Source organism: Trachypithecus francoisi, unplaced genomic scaffold (genome assembly GCF_009764315.1).
Source record: "Trachypithecus francoisi isolate TF-2019V2 unplaced genomic scaffold, Tfra_2.0 Lachesis_group9, whole genome shotgun sequence".
In the NCBI taxonomy this organism is placed as follows: Eukaryota; Metazoa; Chordata; class Mammalia; order Primates; family Cercopithecidae; genus Trachypithecus; species Trachypithecus francoisi.
The window spans coordinates 27008527-27032263 of NW_022681474.1; the positions used below are offsets into that span (position 1 = coordinate 27008527).

The 23737-nt window shown below is 38.1% G+C and overlaps 1 protein-coding gene and 1 pseudogene across 11 annotated transcripts in view; both read right to left on the bottom strand.

Annotated features, from left to right (window-relative positions):
• ARHGAP21 (Rho GTPase activating protein 21) overlaps window positions 1–23737 on the bottom strand; it is a 142982-nt gene that overhangs the window by 61039 nt on the left and 58206 nt on the right. The window lies entirely within an intron of this gene.
• On the bottom strand, window positions 18190–19798 carry LOC117082776 (annotated as a pseudogene).

Genomic DNA, 23737 nt, shown 5'->3' on the forward strand with positions numbered 1-23737 from the left:
TTTAACACGTGTGTCATTCACAAGCTCTCTCAGGTCTATAGCTTTTATAAGTAAATTTCTAGATATGCAAAACTAAAAGCCTGATCCTGAACTGTGGTAATTCACCAGGAAAAATGACTCCTCACTTCGCTGTATGATTACTTAGCAGACCCAGATGGCTTCCCTGGCAATTCTTAGTAAAAGCATCTTTCAATTCCACATCTGTATTTTATAACTTCTCGATTTTTTGAGAACACATGGGACATGTTTCAGAGAACTGTTAAATACCTTATTCAAATATCATTTCCTAACCTTATCAAAAGAGAGTATGTCTTTTTGGCACATACATGCAGTGAAATCTTCCTATATTTGCAGAACAGAAGGTAAAAAGACAATTATCTTACATGGATGAGAATGGCTAAAGTAACCAGGTTCAGAAAAAGTACCATTTTATGTTATAATATGTAATTAGTACTGACTTAAAAAGACTTAAAAAGCACATGTAAATTTACCTGAACTTGAACAGTACACTTGAAATCAGAAAGAATACACATACGTCTACAATGAAGTAAATGTGATCAGTTGGGGGAAAAATAACTTGAGTAAAAAAATTAATTATACATAGGTAGTAGCTGCCATCTAAATACTGAATGTTCAGGTGGATGTGATTCCTATTCTCTCTATTCATTAGAGTGCAACAGTTAAGACCTTGGGCCCTATACCCATATTACATGGTTTAAAATCCCACCTCTGTCATTCATTTTCCAAGTGGGGTCATCAGATTGTGCAATATTTGATATATATTTAAACTAAAAAATAGTAGTAGTCTATCTGAAATTCAAGTTTAATTAGGCATTTTTTATTTCATATGGACAACCCCATATCCAAGTGATTTTAGATGAATGACTTGTATGTGCCCCCAGTTTACTGATCTGAAAAGTGGGGATGATAATAATTATTCCTACCTTGCAAGGTTGTTGTGAGGAATAAAAAAGATAATCCAGTAAAGCATTTATGTAATATTTAGTGCACACAGGTATTTAAATTACTTATTATCATGACAGTCCTGATTATAAACTTTTGAGGTTTACAAACAGATCAGACGATCTTGGGTACACAGAGCCTGTCACATCGCAAGTGAGCAATAAATACTGGTTGAAAGGACACCCATAAAACTCAACTGTCATATTACAGGGAAGTCAAGGAATATTGCTGGGGGAGGGGATGGGACGGGAAACATGAAAGAAAAGAAAGTGAAAAGGTAAGAAGAGATTATACTAAAAAAATTTCCAATAACTCTGACACAAACTATAGACTTGTCTTCAAAGAGATTGTGTCTAAAACCTAAGTGCTACATCTGTAGGTCTGGGAGCTTTGTCAGTCAAAAAGGATGAGTTAAATTGCTAGTGACCTCCTTCTTTGGAGAATGCCTAAGACAAAAATCACTTGCAACATTTAAATTATTTGAAATTTTTAAATATTAACTATACAAAAAAAAAAACAGACTAAGCTAATAGATTACTTTTAAGAAGCAACAAAATTTGAACTATGCCAGTTACAAAAAGGACTCTATAATGAAGATCAAAGAGAAACAGATCATGATAGTAAGAAAATCCCTCAGTTCTGAGGACAAGAGAAACATATTTCTTAACAGACTGGAAAAATATATAGTTTATACAAAGAGAAACTATCCTACATTTTAATCAAGAGCAAAGCAATAGAAAATAATGGCTCTTGTCTATGGCCATACCACCTTAAATGTGCCCAATCTTGTCTGATGTCAGAAGTCTAGCAGGACTGGGGCTGGTTAATAGTTGGATGGGAGACTGCCTGGGAATACCAGGTGCCATTGGCTTTAAAAAATAATAAAATATAAAAGAAAGAAAATAATGGTTATCACTGAGATTGAGCTTTTGTTTCTTCCCTCTCAAAGTTCTCACACTTGGAGAATTTTTTTAGTCGAACCAAATCTCTGCTTTTATGAGACTTATTTCAAAAAATGGTATTTTTTCCATTGGCTTCTTTGTTGCCAAAGAAAAATGTCTATCTCTATACAACAAAAGGCCGTTGAAATAAGACTGTGCTCCAATCTGAAAGTTAGATAAGCCTGGGAAGAAGTATACCCTCCAGAAAGGTGGAAAGCTAAAGAGGTTTATCACATAATGGAATATGAAGGCACCAAGCATCAGTTATTTAAGGAAAATAAATAGCATACTGAAATTAATATCTATTTTTCAGATAAAAAAATAACTGAAACCCCAACACAGACTGAAATACATAGCAAAGTTATGTCTGAGTGATGAAAAGGGATCCTTATTTCTCTTTGATGGAGAACAGACTGCCACAGAAAAAAACAGGATGTAGAAGAATTTAGTGAGTGATAGGAACTGTGGATCTATTAAGGAAAAAAACAAAAATAAGGAGTAATATACACCAAATTCAGGCTAGTAATTACCTCTGGAGGAACGGAATAGGAAAGGAGTGGCATAAAAGGGCCTTATTATATTTGCAGTCATTTATGTTCTCAGGAGAGAGAAAGGAGGAAACGGAAAGGTTATGAGGGGTGGAGGTGAAGCTGAAATGTTAAGATGACAAAGATGGGTGGCAAGCATTTAGAAGTAACATTTTTTCCTATACTTTGTTTGCCTAAAATATTTTATAACTATTATTTCTTAATGTTGACAACAGGCTTCTAACTTTTATTATGGGGATACGGTTTACTGGTATCACACAGTTATCTTAAGAGTCTAACAGAGACACAATGTCCAACATTAAAAATCCATATGTATCATATGATAAATACATCCTATATAAGTCATGAAGCAGAATCCAATTTAAGAAGAAGACTGCTATGGCAGATTATTAGTCCTTTCTTAGTGTATTTGTTTGTTTTTTGGTAAGGAGAGAAGTACTAAGAAAGATGTGCCAACTTATTAAATCTAGGTGTTCTCCAAATTCTCACTCAAAATGCTCTCACTTGCAGAGTGAGAGCTAGTACTTTGAACTTATATCGCCAAGTTTCCAATCTATAGATCCAGCAATTACCATGAGCTCCCAAGCCCAAATTCCAATAATCTCTGGATACTGTCAGTAGAATGTCACCTGTCAGGTCTCAATCACATTATATCTATTATTAGTAAAAACATACTATCTTTCTACTTAACCTGATCTTCAAGTAATAACAAACAGAACAAAATAAGAAAATCTGTTCAATATAAAAAAGCAAACCATGTTCTAACTGAATCATGCTAACCTTTCTTTCAACTCACACCTCTCTAGTTTTTAAAAGGTTTTGCTGGCCAGGCACGGTGGCTCACGCCTGTAATCCCAGCACTTTGGGAGGCAGAGGCAGGTGGATCACGAGGTCGGGAGTTCAAGACCAGCCTGGCCAAGATGGTGAAACCTTGTATCTAACAAAAATACAAAAAAATTAACCAGGCATTGTGGCACATGCTTGTAATCCCAGCTACCTGGGAGGCTGAGGCAGATAACTGCTTAAACATGGGAGGCGGAGGGTGCAGTGAGCCAAGACTGCGCCACTGCACTCCTGTCTCCAAAAAAAACCAAAAAACAAAACAACAACAAAAAGAAAGTTTTACTGTGGAAATGTCCAGCATACACAAAAGTAGAAAGCACAACAAAGCCCCATGAATGCAGCTTAAATCATTATTAAAAAATCTGTCAATCTTGTCTTGCGTCATTGAAACCTACCCACTTTAAAACATTTTAATGCAAATCCCAGATATGATGTCATTCATAGATACTTTAAATATATCCATATACATATACACCACTAACAGATAAGAACTTTACATTTTCTTAAAGGCAAGACAACAAAACCCTTCAATAGTTCTTCACAGTATGTAGCTTTCTGCACTATGTGATTTCTACTGTAAGCTGACAAACAAACCCACTCTATTTTCATCTTCCTAAATACCTACTTAACATTAATAAAAAGCAGTATGTCATGACAGAAACGATAGCCCCAAAGGCTATGAAATAAATTTAGAAAGGTTTCACATGTAAAAATCATAATAGAATCCTAAGTTAAGTGTCTTAACAAGTAGCCCATTCCCAATGCAACTGCTCTACCTATGTATTCAAGTTCATTGAGTTCATATATGCACGAGAATATATAGTACCTGAAAATCTCCAGCACACAGAACAGTGCCTGGCACATAGTAGATGCTCAATAAATGTTTGCTGACTAAGTAAAATTAGAGCCCTGGAAAATGTCAATAGTAAAAATTCCCAAAACCAACTTGGAGAGTTGTTTAGGAACAAAGCAACTGTGCTACAACTAATCTGTACTATTTCCCTCAAATAGTGTAAGGCAAATGCTGCCACTCAACAGCAGTTTAAGTACAATACCACTAGATATCAGATGTGAATCAAAATTCTCTGGCATTATGAAGTATCGAGGCAAGAAAGCCTGTAGATGGGTGTTATTCATTCAATAAATATTTACCAAGCTCTTACAAATGTGCCAGGCATTCATTATCCTACAATGAACAAAAAATCCTAGCATCTGCTTTCTGAAGTATTTGAAGTTCATGTAGCATTGGGTTTTTTCCCCCCTAACATTTCACACATTTCACAAACGGTATTATCATATCTAGATTCATAACCCTATTATTTCTGTTATGCTAGAATTTAATTTCTCTGCAAACTCAGAAAAACTTGTTATGGTGCTCTAACCAACTACCTTTCTATCTGACTTTATCACTCTCAATCCTTCAACCAATTAAACTTGCTTGACTTTATCAAGACCTTCCATTCCCTTTAGTCTTCTCCATTCTTCTAAACTATCAGTCTCCCTCCAGAAATTATTTTCATGCTCACTTCGGCAACACATATACGAACATTGGAACAGAAGTTACTTTCTTTCTTACTAAGATTACCCATGGATCAGTATTTCAACAAAATTCACCAGCACCCTCAACTTCCTTTCCCCTTAACCTTTCAAAGCATTTGATTTGCCAACTCTGACTATGGAGAATTCCAAAATACGCCTGCTCTGTTCTTGGCCTGCTACTATAGCTGAATAAGACTGCATAACAACCACTGATTTACAATTTCCCAGTTCAGCTAAGTTCTTGACACTGTTCAGAGAAGTCTCTTGCTTGCATTTTAATTCCTGCCCCCTCAAGGTTGCTGTTTCAAACTCCTAGTAACCTTCTTTTTTTTAAATTTATTTTTATAGAGATAAGGTCTTGCTATGTTGACCACGCTGATCTCGAACTGACTTCAAGTGATCCTCCTGCCTCGGCCTCCCACCCAAAGTGCTGGGATTACAGGCATGAGTCACCACAGCTGGCCATAATAACCCTCTTTAACTTGCTGTTCCATGCTGATTTCCTCACGCTAGTTCGATAACCTTGTCTCCCAGTTCACTCAATTGCTATATCCTCAACTTTTTTTTCTTTGCCTGTCCTCATGTTCTTTGTCTTATTTCAGGTGGGATTTAGTCATCAGCCCTCTTCAGGACCTTGCCCCCATAATTATCTCTTCTCACATGTAAAACTTCATGTGATAAAATCCCTGGTCTTCTCTCCAAATCTCATGGATATACAAAAGCTTCCCAAACTTAAAACAACATAAGTTCTCTCCACCTTTCCATATAGCTATGCTCTCTATCCCATCGTTTTTCACACTTCTTAAAAATGTAGTGTATATATCACTTACCTTCAGTTACTTCTAATTCAGGGTGTCTCAGAAATTAACAAATATCTCCTGGGGGGCAAAACTGCCAATTACCCCACCCTGACCTTGTCACAGTTTGCTGCTCTAATTTTTATATTCCAGCCCACTCCTATTTGTCTTCCTCCTCCCTTCCGTCCACTGCACTGAAACTATTCTCAGTAACTTTACCAAACTGCCATTTGTCAGGTCTAGTCCAGCTCTTTAGTCCAAATCCTAATGAATTCTCTATGACAAAGGACAAATTTTCCACTCCCCCTACCCCACTTAAAATTATCAACTCCTAATAAGCAAATTACCAACTCCTCCTGGTTGTCCTCAGAGTTTTCCACTACTTACTCTCAAATTTCCTTTCTGATTCTTCTTTCTCTGATCATCTCTTACAGTCCTGCCTTTATTCTACGTGTCTTTATCCTCTCTGTGTATGGTTTCACGTATGCTTAAGACTTAGTAATAACATACAAAATGACTGTCAAATCTATTTTCAACCCCTAACCTCTCTCTTGAGAACTCCAGAAACAAATCTTCAGTTAGATACTGAACTCTCTACAGGCATCAGAAATGCAATTTATCCCAAACTAAACTCATGTCTCCAGAGGAAGGAGAGATATATTTCACTTCAATATCCTTCGATCCTTAATTTAATGACACCCCCATCTATCCAGTCACTCAAGCCAGAAAAGCATAATGCTCCAAAAGGCATCTTTAACTGGAGACATACACTCCATCCTCAAATCCTTCACCAAATCTGGGCAAATGTAACTTCTAAATGTCTCTAAATTTGTTCTGGAATGCCATTTTTCCTTCCTCCTGATAAACTCTTATTCATCTGTTAACAACCCAATGGACATCCCACCTGAGATCCCCTTGCCTGGTGGTTAAAACTCTGGCTTCAAGAAGTTCCGGCCAGGTGTGGTGGCTCACACCTGTATTCCCAGCACTTTGGGAGGCTGAGGTGGGTGGATCACCTGCAGTCAGAAGATCAAGACCAGCCTGGCCAACATGGTGAAACTCCATCTCTACTTAAAAAATACAAAAATTAGCAAGATGTGGTGGTGAGTGCCTGTAGTCCCAGCTACTAGGGAGGCTAAGGCAGGATAATCGCTTGAACTCAGAAGGTGTAGGCTCCAGTGAGCCAAGATCGTGCTGCTACACTCCAGGCTGAGCCATACAGCGAGGCTCTGTCTCAGGGAAAAAAAAGAAAAAAGTAGTTTCTAGTTTGGTGGAGGATATAAAATAATTAAAAGGTGCAAAAATAAAGGTATATGCAATTGTTGCAGGATCATGGCCCAAGGAATCAGAGTCTGTATTCTATATATATTCATTAGATATAGACGTGCCAGGAAATGTTCTGGGCTTTAAAAAATAAAGTAAGAAAATAAAGTATCTGCTCTACATTCCAACTGAGAGAGAAAAATGCTTAGGAAGAAATAAGTAATATGAGAAATGGTAATAACTGCTGTGAAGAACAATAAGCAGAGTGAGAAGGAAAGGAAGAGGGAAAGGCAGGGCTGTTTCTCTGAAGTAGTCAGGGAAGGCCTACAGGTGACATGTGCACAGCTATCTGAAGGAAGTGAGGTTAGAGGCCATATCACTTCCTTCCCAGTAATTAGTTTAGTGAGCGGCTCACAGGACTGACTCAACAGATGTTTGCTAAGGGAATAAACAAACAAAAATTATATTTCTTGATTTAATGTATTTGGCATTTACATGTAAATATTTCTGTTGTGTTTTTATAGCAAAGATGAAAAACTATCTGTTAAATATCAAAACAGGAACTCTTATAATTAAATCTTTACTAAATGGATTTATGAATCAAGTACTTTCAATGCAGGCCAACTAGCTGGACAACAATCAGGAAGGAAAATGGGACTACCCAACAAGGGGGTGTCTATGATTAAGGTCTTAAGTTACAGAGCAGCTGAAAAAAAAGACAGCTCAACTTCTATGAAATCAACTTGGCCAGGTGTGGTGGCTCATACCTGTAATTCTAGCACTTTGGGAGGCAGAGCCAGGAGTCTAGGAATTCAAGACCAGCCTAGGCAACATGGCAAAACCCTGCCACTACAAAAAATAGAAAAATTAGTCAAGCATGATGGTGCAAGCCTGTGGTCCCAGCTATTCTAGAGGCTGAGGTGGAGGTTGCAGTGAGCTGAGATTGTGCCACTGCACTCCAGCCTGGGAGATAGAATGAGACCCTGAATTTAAGGGGGAAAAAAAATGGCTCGGCATGGTAGCTTGGTCCTGTAATCCTAGCACTTTGGGAGGCCAAGGTGGGAGGATCACTTGAGTTCAGGAGTTCAAGACCAGCCTGAGCAACATAGTGAGAACCTGTCTCTAAAAGAACTTTAATAATAAAAAGAGGCCGGGCGCGGTGGCTCAAGCCTGTAATCCCAGCACTTTAGGAGGCCGAGACGGGCGGATCACGAGGTCAGGAGATCGAGACCATCCTGGCGAACACAGTGAAACCCCGTCTCTACTAAAAAAAAAAAAAATACAAAAAACTAGCCGGGTGAGGTGGCGGGCGCCTGTAGTCCCAGCTACTGGGCGACAGAGCGAGACTCTGTCTCAACAACAACAACACAACAACAACAACAACAAAAAATAATAAAAAGAAACCATTATACAATGATTTGATCATTATATAATGTATACATGCATTAAAATATCACACTGTATCTCATAAATATGTACAATAATTTGTCAATTACAAATTTAAAAATTAATTTTAAAAAAAGCTCAAAATTACCTAATTACAGAGTTACCTCTAAAATAACATTTCTATAAAGAAGTTATTTCCAGAGGAGAAATTAACATCCTGGAGAACATTAATACTCTGCCATGCACTTTCTTCTTTTTTACCTGTATCGCCCTATCTGTTCAGTGTCTCCAATTAGTTCTCTGAAATCCTAAATTCCATGTGAAGTGTTTTAGAATCCTTAAAGAGATTTTTAAAATTTCATTTATTTTCTTTGCTGCCAAATTAACTTCATGCACTGTTTTTCAAACTCTTAAAATCTACTCCTAGAAATGGAATTTTCTGACAATGCTACTTTAATCCAACTGAATTCCTTGCATTTTAGATCACTATAAACAAGGTTTCCTGGGACTTGAAGCAAAAGATTTTTTTTTTTAACCTTTCATCTAACTTGACCACCTTATTTTACCAGTTTATTTTACAAAGAAGAAGCCCAAGTTGTTATGTAAATCCAGGATTACCATATTTTTGTTATTACTGTTCTAGCTTACACACATAGCAGCTATGTGAAACTGATTTCTAAATCAAAAGAGTGTCATTGGCACTCTGTATCAGAGAGGTTGATGGGAAAAGATAAAAGAAAAGTAGGAGGGCGGTCGGAAATCTGCTTTTCTTCTTCAACAGCAGAGGTTAGACACTAACATACTAAATTTTGCAGCTTCGGGAACAGTCATTTTAGAAGCTTGTGCCAATTCAAGATGGTAGTCATCGTTCGAAATACCCCAGTGCACCTCCCTTTATTCAACACATTTACTCAGCAAACATCTGAGCTCCTACTATATATAGATACCAGGTACTTACTAGGCACTGAAAACTCAGCAATAAAAGACAATTTCTATTCTTAATGATCTTTGCTCTGAAAGTAATACATAAAAAAAATTCTTGTCCATAAAAATACTGAAAAGTCAAAGTATGTAAGAAAAGTTTACTTTGCTTTTTTTTGTTTTTCCAGAGTCTCACTCTGTTCCCCAGGCTGGAGGGCAGTGACATGATCTTGGCTCACTGCAACCTCTGCCTCTTGGGTCCAAGCGATTTTCCTGCCTCAGCCTCCCAAGTAGCTGAGATTACAGGCATGTGCCACCACACCTGGCTAATTTTTCTATTTTTAGTAGAGATGAGGGTTTCACTGTGTTGGCCAGACTGGTGTCAACTCCTGACCTCAGGTGATCCACCCACCTCGGCCTCCCAAAGTGCTAGGATTACAGGCATGAGCCACAGTGCCCAGCCTGCATATTCTAATACCCAGCCTTTGCCTCTCATTTCTCTATTTGCCTTCATTAGGTTCGTGCTGCTGCCACCGCCTCCCTAGAACAGGTAGGTCAAGAGGAAGAAATTCCCTACTTGTTTACCACATAGCATGAACGATCACTCAGACTGTCTCCAAAACGTAAACAGGAATTTTCCGGTAGAGAATTAGGGGAAAGGTCCATCTATAGCTTTTAAAAATTGTGAAACATCAATCTACTCCATTTATCCCTTCAAACATCTGAAAGCAGCTATCACTTTCTCTCTAAGCAATTCTCTTTCAAGCAAAGTTTCAAGTTTTCTCCATCTTCTTTTTAAAAATACATATCATAGGTCAGCCGGGTGCAGTGGCTCACGCCTGTAATTCCAGCACTTTGGGAGGCCGAGGTAGGTAGATCACCTTGAGGTCAGGAGTTCGAGACAGCTGGGCCAACATGGTGAAACCCTGTCTCAACTAAAAATACAAAAATTAGCCAGGTGTGGTGGTAAGTGCCTGTAATCCCAGCTACTTGGGAAGCTGAGACAGGAGAACTGCTTGAACCCGGAGGCGGAGAGTGCAGTGAGTCGAGATTGCACCATTGCACTCCAGCCTGCGCAACAAGAGCGAAACTCTGTCTCCAAAAAAAAAGAAAAAAAAAATCATAGGGTCAAAATGTATATGTATTCTTACCATCACAGCCCCTTTATATCTGAGGCTCCCAAGTGTTTTAATCATGTCCTAGTTAGTCAGAAGACAACCCTGGAGACCTCCTTTCCCATATATTCCCACCTGTCCACTAGAGAAGAACAAATAAATATTTTGAAATTAACTTGTTACTAGCAACATATAGAATCACTTATTACCTTTGTGTGTGTTTATGTATGCATATGTGTATGTGTCCATATATGACTATAAGTGAGTTTATACATTTTACATTAGGAAATATTACCCATAATAGCAAACTACAAATAACTTGGTAATTTTATTATAACTACATCTTAATAGGACAAATACATGGACAGCAAATTATCTAATGACTTATCAATGTACTAGCTAATTGGGCTAATATAGAGAGATGGGTAATTTATATCTGAACCATAGTATATATACATGTAAAGCCTAGCTGTTAGAAAATTACAACCCAAAATACTATTGATACCAGTGAAACAATACATGCCCAGGCCACTGAACATGAGCATCCATTTTAAGGACTTTTCTACCCAGCAAATAGAAGAAAAAGCCCCAAGTCCAGTTAGGAATCTATCTGGAGGCTCACCCACACTTAAGAGGAAGGGTAACTACATATAATTCCCCACCAACCCAGAGGCTACTTTGGGGCTACAAAGTAGGAAAAAGAAAAAAAAAGGAAGGAAAAAGATAGCTCTAAGAAGTGGCCATGGGCTAAACTGCACACGGACATGGATTTGTAGGCTAACTCAGGTAACAGCCTGCTCCTTGTCAAAAGCAAACACCAATCAACGTGGAGGAGAGATTTTTCATCTTAGATCTCAAAGAATCCCCAAGTAATAATTTTTGAAGGTCAAGAAACACAAAGCAGTTTAAAAACAAAAACCAAAAAACCCACCATGGAAAACAACAATATCCTAAGCTAAAGCTACCAGAGAAAACAAACAAGAGAAACAGACTCACAAAGACTTCTGATAAAGGAATCACCGGGCACAGATTATAAAAAAATTCCGCTTACCATGTCTGAAGAAATAAAAAGATAAACCTAAAAGTGGTCCAGGTGACGAAACTATAAGAAGTGATCAAGCATATTTGCTGTAGTACCCTAAAAAACTTTTCATAATCAAACTTTAAAACTTAACTAAAAAGAAATTTACTGAACATATATTGGAAGAAATTATCCAGAATGCAGACCAGAAAGACAAAAAAGAAGAAGAAAAAGAGAAACTAGAGAATTTAGTAGCCATGGGAGATGGAGTAAGAATGAAATAATATCTTCAATATTACTGAATAATTGTGTACCCAGCAAAAATACCTTCCAAAAATGAGGGGAGAACACAGATATTTCAGGGAAAAAAGAAGAGAGAATTACATCACATGTAAGTAACATGTTGGAGCCAGGTGCAGTGGCTCATGCCTATAATCCCAACTACTCAGGAGGCTGAGGCTCTGAGTAGTGCCTAAGTGGGGACTGCCTGAGGCCAGGAGTTCAAGATCAGCATGGGAAACACAGTGAGACCACATCTCTTTAAAAAAAAAAAAAGCAACATGTAGATAGGAAGGAGACAGTGGAGTTAAAATGTTCTAAGGTCCTTATATCGTATAAGAGTAGAACAGAATTAAGTAGCATTAGACTTTGATGAGTTTGCATACTGTTTCCAGGATAACCACTAAAAGAAGGGTAATAATGTTATCTAGCCTTTCAAGTAGGAAGTATAAAAGAGAAATTATTTTTTAATCTCAGAAAAGAGAAAAATGTAAGAATGAACCAAGAGGAAGTTCAAAATAAAAGTGAAGATTAAACAATAAATACATAATTAATTACATTAAATACATAGGTGACAATTTCTAAATCTACCTACGGTGAACTAGCTGGTTACAGAATCAACTCTTGCCCCCATGAACAACAGCCAGAAAAGCTAGATAATGTATAATCACATTTGTGTGAAGGCACCAGAAAGCTACCAGGGCAGAGATGGCCTAATGGGACAAGCTTCCAAATACATGGAAATCCAGAGAGGTGAGTCCAGTGCTTTGTACAACTGTTCACTTTGAGGCGTTTCCTGTTTCCAGAGTAATGGCTGAATGGCTGAGAGACTGACCAGCTACACAGAACGTCCATCAATCTCAAAAGGCTGAGGAGACAAAAAAAAAAAAAGGAACTTCAGGGCCAGCCAAGGAAAAGAGCTCTAGAAAACACCATGTTTTCGGTTGGGGTCCCCAAAAGAATACAACTTGTGAGCAGGGGTGAAAAGAAAAAGCCCAACCATGTCAAGCACGGAGGTGTGCTCTTCCGCCTTCCTTCCAAAGAACCTGCCGCAGGGAAGACTGTGACTGACAGCCCCAGCTGCCGCCCTTTGGATCCATCACCATGTTCATGTAGATGCCACATTTCCCCACTCCTGCCCAAAGTAGGATTCTTCTAAAAGACAAGTGTTTGCCTGGGGACTCTCCACTGGCCTAGCAGAGGAGTTCTTAGATCTGTGCTGCAATCTGGGGCCCTTCCTTCCAATTCTTTCCTTTCCTCTCTTCTTTCACAGAGGTCAGGCCTGTCTCATGGTCTGAAGTTTTCTCTGTCCTCTCTTGCTTTCTTCTTTATCCTTTATAGGCATGGCCCCCAATAAGTCTTCTGCATATCTCATCCTGGTTTAGCATCTGCTTCCATCTTGATGTCTGCTACTAAATATCAATTATCAGACCAAGTCCCGCCTTTAGGTGAAGGCAATCCTTGAGCAGAGATGCAAAAATTCTAAATAAAACAGAAAACCAAATCTGATGATACATAAAAAGCGTCACACATTGTGAACAAGTTTGGTTTAGTCCAGTAATGCGGGGCTGGTTTCACATTTGAAAACTGTATCAACATGATCTACTACATTAAGTGATTAAGGAAGAAAAATCAAAGGATTCATGAGAGAGATATACCACATTCATGGATCAAAACATTCAATATTTCATATATTCCAGTATTATAAACAATATAAAATCAATCAAAATTCCAACAGAATTTTTTCTTGTGGGTATAGAAACTGAAAATTCAATTCTAAGAAGACTTATTCTACCCAATAGCAACACTTATCATAAAGCCACATTAATTAAGATAGTGTTGTCTTGGTGCAAAGAAAGTGATCAATGGAATAGAACAAAGGTTGGCAAACTTTTTCTGTAAAGAGCCAGACAGTAAATATTTTAGGCTTTCTGGGACACATACAATCTCCGTCGCATATTCTTCTTTTTTTAACAACCCTATAAAAATACAGATCTATTCTTAGCTTGGAAGCTGTACAAAAATGAGCCATGGGTCAATCCCTGGAATAGAAGCAAGTCTAGAAACAGACCTACACACATACACTTTATGATCAAGGTGGTATTACAGAGCTCGAGAGAAAGTATGGACTTTCCACAAAATCGTCTGGGATCAAATCAATATCTACATAGGAAAAAAATTCATCCTGACCTCACACCATATGCAAAAATAATCAATTTTAGGTGAATTGTAGGCTTAATTGTGAATAACACATCTTGAAGATAACACAGGAGGATATCTTCATGACCACGGAGTAGAAAAAAATTCTTAATTTTTTCCTACTCATGAAGAACTCATGAACTATTAACCACAAAAGACTGAAAATTCACATGACATTAAAATTACAAACTTCCCTTTATAAAAATTACTAATAAGAAACTGAAAGGCAAGTCACAGGTTGAATCACCTGCCAATCGTATATCACTAACAAAGTCCTCATCCACAACATTTAAAGAATGCCTGCAAGTTAATAATAAAAAAGAACTGACAGTAAAATCCAAATAAAAGGTAATCAACCTCATTAGTCTTCAGGAAATCTAAATTAAAGCCATAGTCCACACCACTGTACAACCACTAGAATGACTAAAATTACAAAGACTGACAATAGCAAGTGTCAGTGAGGATCCAGAGCAAGTAGAACTCTCATATACTGTTGCTGAGTGTGTAAATGGGTACGGTCCCCTCAGAAAACTGTTTAGCAGCATCTACTAAATGTAACCATATGCATACCCACGACCCAGCAATGCCTACATATACATACCCTCTAGAAATGAGTACATGTGTGTACAAAAGTACACATATGAGAATACTCATAGCTGCATTGTTTGAAGTAGCTAAACACTGAAACAAATTCAATGTCAATTAATAGTAGATTGGATAAGTTGTACATATTCTTTTTTTAAAATATTAGCTTTATTGAAGTATAACATACACAAGATAAAAAATACCCATTTTAAGTGCAGGGTTCAATAAGTTTAGACAACTGCAAACACCCATGTAACCACTACCATAAACATGATATGGAACATTTCTATTATGCTAACAAGTTCCCTGGTACCCTTTACCAGTCAATTCAGGCGACCACAGAACTGTTTAGAAGAGGATTTTGTTTTGTTTTGTTTTGTTTAAGAGACAAGGTGTTGGCCGGGCATGGTGGCTCATGCCTGTAATCTCAGCACTGTGGGGGGCCAAAGCAGGCAGATCACGAGGTCAGGAGATCAAGGCCATCCTGGCTAACACAGTGAAACCCCATCTCTACTAAAAATACAAAAAAATTAGCCGGGTGTGGTGGGGAGCGCCTGTAGTCCTAGCTACTCGGGAGGCTGAGGCAGTAGAATGGTGTGAACCTGGGAGGTGGAGCTTGCAGTGAGCCAAGATCACGCCACTGTACTCCAGCCTGGGCGACACAGCTAGACTGTCTCAAAAAACAAAATTTAAAAAAAAAGAGACAAGGTCTCGCTATTTGCTATGCTGCCCAAGATGGCCTTGAATTCCTGGGTTCAAGCAATCTTTCCGTCCTCAGCCTTCCCAGTAACTAGGTCTACAGGTGCAAAACCATCATGCCAACTCACAAACCTGTTTAGATTACGCTTTCCTAGGATTTTATATAAATGGAACCAGGTACTACTCTTTTGTGCTTGGTTTCTTCCACTCATCAAAATGTTTGTAACAACAAGAACATGAGCAAAATAATAAAAAGTAGACAAATTATATTTTATCAAAATTAAAAACTGTTGTGCAGCAAAGGATATTAAGAAAGTGAAAAAAAAGGTGAAAAGACAACCTACATAATGGAGGAAAATATATGCAAATCATATATCTGATAAGGACCTGGTAACCAGAATATATAAAGAATACTTATAGCTCAACAACAAAAAGACAACCCCATTTAAAAATGGGCAATGGATTTGAACAGACATTTCTCCACATAAGATACACAAATGGTGACAAGCACACAAAAAGATGCTCAAAATCATTAGGCATTAAGGAAATACGAATCAAAACTACAACGAGATACCACTTCACACCCACTGAGTTGGCTATAATACAAAAAATGGAAAATAACACATGTTGGTGAGGATGTACAGAAATTAGGACCCTCATTCATGGCTGGTGGAGACATAGAAATGGTGTAGCCACTATGGAAAAGGTTTGGCAGTTCCTCAAAATATGACACATAGGATTACCATGTGACCCAGCAACTCTACTCCTAGGTATAACCCCCAAAAATTGAAAACAAGAATTCAGACAAACACTTGTACATGCATGTTCACATCAGCACTATTGTCCAAAGAAGATATACAAATGGATCTTTTATTATTATCTATCTTTCAAGCGAACAGAATCCTTTATTTTTTTTTTGAGACGGAATTTCACTCTTGTTGCCCAGGTTGGAGTGTGATGGCGTGATCCTGTCTCACTGCAACCTCCGCCTCCCGGGTTCAAGCGATTCTCCTGCCTCAGCCTCCTGAGTAGCTGGGATTATAGGCATGCGCCACTACACCCGGCTAATTTTGTATTTTTAGTAGAGATGGGGTTTCTCCATGTTAGTCAGGCTGGTTTCAAACTCCCAACCTCAGGTGATCTGCCCACCTCGGCCTCCCAAAGTGCTGGGATTACAGGCATGAGCCACCGTGCCCGGCCCAGAATACTCGTTCTTACACATTTTCAAGAATGAATTATGCGAGAGTAAAGAACTTTCTTTTTTTGTGTTGTAGATACAGAGATCTTGCTATGTTGCACAGGCTGTTCTCAACCTCCTGGCCTTGGCCTCCCAAAATGCTGGGATTACAGGCCTGAGCCACTATACCCAGCCAAGAGTAAAGAACTTTATTGAGAAGCTGTGGTAGAAACTTAGAGACTTCCTGAGTTGTAGTCCAGCTCTGCCATCTGCTAGTAACTTAAATACTCTGCATCTTAGTTTCATCATCTGAAATATGGCGGTGATAATAACATCCACCTAAGAAAGCTGTTGAGAGGGTTAAATGAGTTAATCCGTGCAAAGTCTTGGAATGCAGCAGGTATGCTGTTAAATTAGCTTCCACCACCACCACTACCATCATCATTATTGTTATCATCATCATCATTATTCTTCCTACTTCCTAAAATATCCTCAAGAATATTTAAGACACCTGTGATTGTTCTAATGACTAGCATTAAAAGTTCATAAAAAACATACCTAATTAGTATGTTTACCTAACTGCCAGAGAAACTTAGTTTGAATGGCCAATATAGTTAAAAATGACTCTGGGAGGCAGTGGAGCACACCTATAGTCCCGGCTACTTAGGAAGCTGAGGCAGGAAGACAGCTTGAGCTCATGAATTTGAGGCTGCAGTGAGCTATCATCATGCCACTACACTCCAGCCTGGGCACAGAGCAACACCCTCTTACTCGCTAAAAAAAAAAAAAAAATTGCTAGAGGGTTCAGTGAATGCTCCTTCCCAACGCCTTCAGAAGAGATCCATGTAATGCTGCTACACATTTTGAAAGCAATTCTAAACATGCCTCTGATACCCCACCCAAAGCCTTAGATCATGGACCATGCTTGAAAAGTCTCCCATCAGAAAATTTTTGCAATCTACTCATCTGACAAAGGGCTAATATCCAGAATCTACAAAGAACTCAAACAAATATACAAGAAAAAAACAACCCCATCAAAAAGCGGGCAAAGGATATAAACAGACATTTCTCAAAAGAAGACATTCATACAGCCAACAGACACATGAAAAAATGCTCATCATCACTCGCCATCAGAGAAATGCAAATCAAAACCACAATGAGATACCATCTCACACCAGTTAGAATGGCAATCATTAAAAAGTCAGGAAACAACAGGTGTTGGAGAGGATGTGGAGAAATAGGAACACTTTTACACTGTTGGTGGGATTGTAAACTAGTTCAACCATTATGGAAAACAGTATGGCAATTCCTCAAGGATCTAGAACTAGATGTACCATATGACCCAACCATCCCACTACTGGGTATATACCCAAAGGATTATAAATCATGCTGCTATAAAGACACATGCACACGTATGTTTATTGCGGCACTATTCACAATAGCCAAGACTTGGAATCAACCCAAATGTCCATCTGTGACAGACTGGATTAAGAAAATGTGGCACATATACACCATGGAATACTATGCAGCCATAAAAAAGGATGAGTTTGCGTCCTTTGTAGGGACATGGATGCAGCTGGAAACCATCATTCTTAGCAAACTATCACAAGAACAGAAAACCAAACACCGCATGTTCTCACTCACAGGTGGGAACTGAACAATGAGATCACTTGGACTCGGGAAGGGGAACATCACACACCGGGGCCTATCATGGGGACGGGGGAGGGGGGAGGGATTGCACTGGGAGTTATACCTGATATAAATGATGAATTGATGGGTGCTGACGAGATGATGGGTGCAGCACACCAACATGGCACAAGTATACATATGTAACAAACCTGCACGTTATGCACATGTACCCTAGAACTTAAAGTATAATAAAAAAAAAAAATTAAAAAAAAAAAAAAAAAGAAAAGTCTCCCATCAGTACAGGATACCTTTACCAAATGAGGTTTTGCCAAGGTTATTGCTGAATATCAATCCAACACTGGTGGAAACTCAGTTTCTAATAGTGTTTTATAATATCCAGATCTCTTTGATATTATATCTGATTTTTTGCACCAAGGAATGAAATGTTTATAATCCTCCATTCCCAATACAGCATCATACATTTTCTGCATTAAATAGCCTAAAATCCTCCTCTCTGAATATTTTCTTTTGTTTATCAATGGTGCAGTGATTCTGAAGAAAGTTACTGCACATATCTCCTTAATCAAAATTGATGTATGTAGCAGAAGAGCTCTGCTCATCAGTATACCACAGTAAACTAAATATCTGATGTTCTGCTCAGGCCCCCGTGCTGGAGCCAGGGCTCCGACCACTGTCATCAACTTTGGATGGCATCCCGAGACCACCCTTCTCTCAAGGCCATCTGACCGGTTCGAGCTGCCGAAAGACTCACAGAAGCTGGCTGCCACCATCCCACTATTCTTAATATTCATAAATTCTGTAAAATATTATTTATATTACAATTATATTATATTAGAACATAATGTTATACTACATTGTTATACTATATTATAACATTATTATTTATATTCTCTAGAGATTTAAGGGAATACAGGATGTCAGCAAGATATTAATTATCCACAAGCAACTATTACCACCAAAAATATTTTTACTTATTAACCTTTTTCTTATAAAACATCTGCATCATAGTACAGAAAACTAACCAAGAAGAAGAAAAAATACCTTTAAAATATGAGTGCACACATAAAGGATATGAGAAACATAACAAAATGCAAACACTGGGTAAGTAAAATAATCAGAAAATTAAATGGCTCCGTATTTCTTGGTTGATAAGAAAGAAATAAGAAAATTAAGTGGCAAAAGAGATTTCACTAAATTGCCAAAAGGGAAGAAGATCAAAACAAAATCGTTCAACTGTTTAACAGAATTTTGGCATTATAACAGCATCTCTTAGGAGTTTGAATAAAATCCTGGCAATTATTTTCTCTCCAGTGATTCTAGGCTTTGACTGTGATCATTACACTGGAGGCTCCAATTCAACTAAACTAACACAAAATTCTACATAAAAGGATTTCATGATCTCAATATGCTTGAAAATAAATTGTCAAAAGAAATGAGACAGTAAGATAAAAATCATAACATTCTGTTGAATTAAAATACTAAATTATATATAGCTTGTCTCTGAATAGACTGCATTCTAAAAACTGACTTGTAAATAATTGTCTAGAAGTTAGAAGAAATTTTTTTTCACATACAATATGGTGTAACTGTTGATCAGGTTATTTGCAATGATATCATGACTATTATACTTAGGGCTAAACAGGCCTTTGTGAAATAGCCTGTGACCCCAACTATCAATTGGGATGCCAAGATCAAACTCACACTTGGAAAGCAAAGGTGCAATCAAGGTAGGTGGAGCACTAGGACTCCATAACCTCACTAAGCTTTGCAGTTCCACAGCTAGCCAAGCACTGAAACTGAGTAACAAGTGATGGTTGCTCCTGCAAAGTGTTCACAGCCTCCAAACTTGGGATCTCCTTGACCTTTCTCCATGCAGGATTCACAGAATTAATTTCGTAACATACTAAATATACCCTATATTTATCTTCTAATTCTTAACACTACGTAAGTCACACCCTTTTTTAAGACTAGAATTATTTTTAAAATAAAATTAAAGAAATGAGGAAGGGGACTTAAAAAGATGTTAACAGAAGTAAGATGGCAGAATTATAAGATGGACCTAAGAGTTAGACACAACTGATTTGGAAATCCAGTTACTATCACTTACTAGCTATGTGATTGTAGGCAAGTTATTTCTCAGCCTCAGTTCCCTCATCTACAAAATAGAAATATTATTTTGTAGGAATACAGGAAATCTCACACCAGGATGAGAGTGAGGGATACAGGAATATCTCACATCTCACAGGGTTAGACTGAGGATTAAAGACGATAAAAATATATATTATGATGCCTGAAACAGATTAAGTTCTCAGTCATGTGCTAATTTCCACCACTCTCCCAATCCACTCCCCCAAATCAAGCAGTTCTTCCAAATATAGTACAATTATATTATAAATCGCTTTCTCCAAATACTCTCATACCTTTTCATATTCTTCTTTGCTTAGGAAGAAAACTACAGATCTGGACTTAATAAATATCCAACTTTGTTGAACTTTGCTTCAGAATAGGTAAGGTAATTGAATTTCTATTTCTCCCATTTTAAAGCCTTAGTTTTGTGATTTTTAAAATTATCTTATTAGTCTTTTAACTAGCTAATTGATTTACCTTTTTGTTAACCTCACTTATCATTATTTTCTCCCTCAATCTGTTAGACCTCTGATAGTAAACTTTTACTACATTTCAATTACAGTTGTCACGTGAACAATGGGTTTCATTGAACTCTGCTGATCTGTGGATTTTTTTTTTTTTTTTCAGTAAAAATATGGTATTCACAGTAACACAAGGATGCAAAAGCTGTGTTTCCAATACATGGGTTCCACAGGGTCTATTACAGGACATGAGTGTGTGCAGATCAGTACATATGTGGGTGGTCCTGGAAGCAGTCCCCTGGGTACATCAAGGGATGACTCTATTTACATTCTTCATGGACTTTTTCTTTTAGCCATTTTATCTTCTAGTTATTATATTAACTCTATATTTTCTTACGATGTAACTTTTCTTACTTAGGATTATCCCTTAATCAACATCATACAATGTCAGTAAAGCAACCAGATAATTTAACCTCAGACTATAGCAGTAACTCAATTCAGAAGTCAAGTTCAGCTGTAAGGGATAATAATCATAAAAGATCAATGGATATGCGGCCTTGAATATCCATTCTTCTAAACACTTTGAATGCTGTCACTGGATCAAGCCAGACTCATGGGGACCTATACACTTGGACCACAATGCTTTGGTGCCCATCACTTTAAACCAGGGTTTCTTGCCCTTGCACTATTAATATTTGGGACCAGGTAATAGTAATAACTATTATTATTATTATTTTTATTTTGAGACAGACTCTTGCTCTGTCATCCACATTAGAGTGCAGCGGTGTGATCTTGGCTCACTGCAACCTCCGTCTCCCAGGTTCAAGCGATTCTCCTGCCTCAGCCTCGTGAGTAGCTGGGATTAGAAGCGTGCACCCCCACCCCTGGATAATTTTTTGTATTTTTAGTAGAGAAGAGGTTTCACCATGTTGGCCAGGCTGGTCTCAAACTCCTGACCTCCAGTGATCCGCCCACCTCAGCCTTCGAAAGTGCTGGGGTTACAGGCGTGAGCCACTGTGCCTGACCCAGATAATTCTTTGTTGTGGGGGGCTGCCCTGTGCACTGTTTCAACAGCACCTCTGGCCTCTATCCACCAGATGCCAATACACACTCCCCCTCTCCCAATTGTGATAAAGATGCGTATAAAGAGGGTACATTACCATATGCCCTCCAGGGAGCAATATCATCCCCAGCTGAGAAGCGCTTTAAGCTGAATGAGACCTTCGGGTTTGCAGTCAGCTTACACTGAGGAACCACTTTAAAAACAGCCGTAAGAAGAAATGGTGTTGAAAATATCATCTACTGTATCACTTTGTTTTCCAAGGGAGAAACCTGTCTCAGACCTCAGTGCAAACAGAATGTTTTTTCTTAGGAATAATGTGTATCCTTAACTGATCATATTCTCATCTTTTCTATGACCACTGGCAAGCTCAAAAGCAAACTTCCAGCCCATCTTTAATAACAGTATAGGACCAGCTGGGTGCAGTGGCTCACGCCTGTAACCCCAGCACTTTGCGAGGCCGAGGCTGGCAGATCACGAGGTCAAGAGATACAGACCATCCAGGCCAACATGGTGAAACCTCGTTTCTACTAAAAATACAAAGTGGGAGTGGTGGCACGCACTTTTAGTCCCAGCTACTCGGGGTGGCAGCGGCGGGGCAGTGAGGCAGGAGAATCACTTGAACCCAGAAGGAGAAGGTTGCATTGGGCTGAGATCATGCCACTGCACTCCAGCCTGGCGACAGAGTGAGACTCTGTCTCAAAAAATAATAATAACAACAATAACAGTCTAGGACCTAAAGCATGAACTTACATGTACTAAATCTTCTGAATGTGAATTTAATTCATTTTTTACTGTAAACTCTTGACCTTATATTTTATCTTGCTATAAATAAGTTATTTCTTCATGTGGCCATAAACCCTTTTTCTGAGTGAAATTAAGCATATATTAATAATTAAAATAGGCAAACTGTTATCTTCTCCAGCAGATCATACCCTTCAGGCTCACTCTATTATTCCTCTTCAAATCACCTTCTGCTGAATCTACAATAGATCTTCTAGTTTTCCCTTATAAATATTCAAGTTTATTCTCCCTAGCCAAAGCACAAACTAAATCCATTCACTTCAGTGAGCTATGTCAGACACATGATGATCTGCATGAAGTTTTATAACAATGTCTTTCTACATTTATTCGAAGTATACTCCCCTCATAAGAGGCATGAATTCTAGACGCTGTGTGTCCAGTAGGTTGTCCAGGCACCAGCACATCAGCCTTTAGGATGACGGGAAGATGGAGTACCTATATCCTCTTTTCTCTTGCTGATGCCAGCTTTGTGAGTTTTCCCTTTCCCCACTAAGGCTTACTTCTAACCCATGCCAAGTAGCATTTGGAATTCATCCTAAACCCTGGTACATGACAGATGGTGATGCCGGAGTGGCTCATCTTGTACCAGTGACAACTATGAAGAGTCCTGCCTGGCCCTACACCCTCAGATTACTTTTGATAGTGCAAAAAAAAAAAAAAAAAGCCATTTCCTTCTCATTTTAACCCATAACCTTTTCAAGACCTCAAACGGTTGTTACAAAGGTCCATCAACAGGTGGAGTGGTTAAACAATTTGTGGTATATTCACGCAAATGAAAAAAAAGTAGTACTATCAGTGCCCATACACATAATACAGTGAAGGTAAAAAATATTGTGCCTGACAAAAGAGTACATGCTGTATTATTTCATTTATTAAAAAAAAAAAAATCTAGAAGAGACAAAAATTAACCTATATAGTGATAAAAATCAGGTCAGTGATTGTCTGAAGACAGCAGAATAAAAAGGAGCACAAGGGAACTTTATGGAATAATAGAAAGGTTGTTTTTGATATCACATCTTAATCGGGGTAGTGATTTCACGGTTATATATTCATCAAAACTTACCAAACTGTACACTTACAATAGATGCAAATGTGGTATTCTTGCTAAACATGTATGACCTTGAACTAATGAGAAAACATCAGATAAACTGAAAATGAAGGACATTCTATACAATAACTGATCAGTACTAGTAATAAAATACAAGGAAAGACTAAAGGGACATGACAAGTGAATACAACGTGGGATTCTGGAAGAGAACAAGGATACTAGCAGAAAAACTGGTGACATCTAAATAAAGTCTGTAGTTTATATAGTAGTCCTGTATCAATGCTAATTGCTTAGTTTTGTTGATTGTACCA